The following is a 3,224-nucleotide window of genomic DNA, read 5'->3' as shown; positions in this document are numbered from 1 at the left end:
TTGATTCAATTCAGTTGGCCAATACATCTAACTTTTTGCAAGTACCATGCTGTTTTGACCATTGTGACTTTATAACAACCTTTAAAAAGAGGAAGTTTAAATCCTCCCACTTCACTCTTCTTGTTTTAGGATGCTTTTAGCTATTCAGTATCTTTTGGCCTTCCAGATAAATTTGGTAAATAACTTTTCCAAGTCTTCGAAGTAGATTGTTGGAATTTTTATTGGTGCTACATTGAATCTGTGGAACAAGTTAAGTAGTTTGACATCTTAACTGTATTTAAGCTTCCTATCCATGTGAAGGGAAAGTTTTTCCAACTATTTAGATTTTCTTTGATTTCTTTTTATTTATTTATTTATTTTTTTGAAGTGGTAAACTTTGTTGCTGTTTTATTTTAAGAAATTTCCATGACCCCAACCTTCAGCAGCCACCAACCTGATCAGGGCACCATCAACATCAAGGCAAGACCCTCCACCAGCATAAAGATTACAACTTGCTGAAGATTCAGGTGATGGCTGGCATTTTTTTAACAATAAAGTATTTTTTAAAATTAAAGTATGTATAGTTTTTAGACATAATGCTATTGCACACTTAGACTAGAGTATAATGTAAACATAACTTTTGTATATACTGGGAAACCAAAAAATTCATGTGACTTGCTTTGTTGCAATATTTCCTTTATAGTGGTGGTCTGGAACCAAACCTGCACATTTTCCAAGGTGTGACTGTATTTAACTATCTGATAAACAGTCAAATTGTCTTCCACAGTGGCTGTGCCATTTTGCATTTCCACCGACAATTAACAAGTATTCCTATTTCTCCCTGACTTCTTCAACACTTTATTCCTTTTTAATAGTAGCTATTCTAATGGATGTGTATAGTATCATTGTGGTTTTGATTTGAATTTCCTTAATGACTAAAAATGAATATTTTTTCAGGTACTTCTTGGCCACTTGTATATCTTCTTTGGAGAAATGTCTATTCACATTTTTGTCCATTGGGTTATTTTTGGTGTTGTGTTATAATATTTCTTTTTATATTCCTCATGTTAAACACATAAGATATGTGGCTTCCAAATATTTTATCCCATTTTGTAGATTCTCTTTTTATTTTGATGATAAATTCATTTAATGAACCAATGTTTGTTTTTTAAATTTTGATGAGGTATTATTTATCACCTTTTTCTTTTGTTGATCATGCTTTGAGTGTAAAGTCTAAAAAATTATTGCCTGACATGAGGTCCTAAAGATACTTACTAATGTTTTCTTCTAGGAGTTTTATCATTCTGATTTTCATATTTAGGTCTTTGATCCATTTTGAGTTAATTTTTGTATGTTATATAAGGCAGGGATCCACCTTCATTCTTTGCATATGGACGTTGAGTTTTTATATCTCTTTTTATATAACTTTTTTCTATTGTGAAATACAAGATATATGCAAAAAAGCAATAATTTTCCAAGTATATTTTCACAAGTAGTTATAGAACAAATTTTAAAGTTTTGTTTCACAATATTTCATTTTTTGTTACTCTATATTTTTTAATTTGTCTGCAACCAAAGTCTATCACTTGTATGTTTTTTTTAACTTTTTACTGTATAATATAACATACATACAAAGCAAAGAAAAAAGGCATTTCTTTTAGCATTGTTATGTAGTTTTCTGTGTACAAGTCCCTTATGTCTCTAGTTAAAGTCATTCCTAGGTACTTGATTCTTTTAGCTACTATTTTGAATGGAATTTTCCCTTAATTGACTCCACAGTTAGGTCCTTGTTTGTGTATAGAAACATTACTGATTTTTGCACATTAATTTTATATTCTACCACCTTGGTAAATTTGGTTATTAGCTCAAGTAACTTTCCTGTAGATTTCTCAGGGTTTTCCAAGTATAGCATCATGTCATCTGTAAATAATGAAACTTTTACTTCTTCCTTTACAATTTGGATGCCTTTTATTTCCTTTTCCTGCCTAAATGCTCTAGCTAGAACTTCTAGTACAATACTGAACAATAATGGTGACAGAGGGCATCCTTGTCTCATTCCTGATCTTAGAGGGAAAGCTTTCAGTCTCTCTCCATTGAGTACAATGCTGGCTATCAGTTTTTCATTTATGCCTTTTATCATATTGAGGATATTGAGGAAGTTACCTTTGATTTTTACCTTTCAAAGTGCTTTTATCAGAAAAGGTGTTGAATTTTATAGAATGCTTTTTCAGCATCAATATGAATATGTGAGTTTTCCCTTTTGATTTTTTAATGTGCTGTGTTACATTAATTGATTAATTGATTTTCTTGTGTTGAACCATCCTTGCATTTCTGCTATAAACCCACTTGCTCATTGTCATGGTCAGGTTTGTGTGCCAACTTCACCAGATGATGGTGCCCAGTTGTCTGGCCAGGCAAGTGCTGGCCTGTCTGTTGCTATGAGGACACTTCATGGGCTTAAATCATGATTACATGGGTTGTATCCACAACTGATTGTGTTTATAATCAGCTAAGGGGAGTATCTTCAGCAATGAGTGATGCTTTATCTAATCATCAGAAGGCTTTTAAGGAGAATTCGGAAGAGAAAATCACTCTTCATGCTTCATCCAGCTAGCCTCTCTGAGAGTTTGTTGAGGACCTTCATTGGAACTGCCAGCTCATGGCCTACTCTACAGACCTTGGACTTTACATTCCCATGGTGACTTGAGACAGTTCTATAAATTTATACTTACAGATATCTCCTCCTGGTTCTGTTTCTCTAGAGAACCTTAGCTAATAAAGCTTGCTACCAGGAGTGGTTCTTTAGAAACAGAATCTTAAGAATGGGTTTTTACTGCCATGACCAGTGCAGCTCAGTGTTGGGACTGAAGGGAGGTGACAGGAAATTGAGAAAGAAACACAGGAGACAAAGATATAGTTAAAACTGGGACCAGGTGGGACTCTGAGCTCAGATGGAGACTCAAAGACCCCAAGAGGTTCAGCACTGTTTATTTTATAGGGCTGTGAGATTAAAAAAATGTAACTAAAGAACATGGAAGAAGGAAGCACTCTGTTCTTTATCTTAGCTTGTGATTCTCACAGGAATGCACGAGCTAAACCATCTACTTCTTTGTGGCAGGATGAATCATAAGTTACATATGCTTCCCAAGGCTTCCTTCCATCCCAGACTCAAGTAACTTTGCAACACTTTCATCTTTCAGGATATCAGGTGCCTAGTCCCACAAAAACCACTTTGCTATATCTCT

Source organism: Tamandua tetradactyla, chromosome 9 (assembly GCF_023851605.1).
Source record: "Tamandua tetradactyla isolate mTamTet1 chromosome 9, mTamTet1.pri, whole genome shotgun sequence".
In the NCBI taxonomy this organism is placed as follows: Eukaryota; Metazoa; Chordata; class Mammalia; order Pilosa; family Myrmecophagidae; genus Tamandua; species Tamandua tetradactyla.
This window is presented reverse-complemented; position numbering follows the sequence as displayed.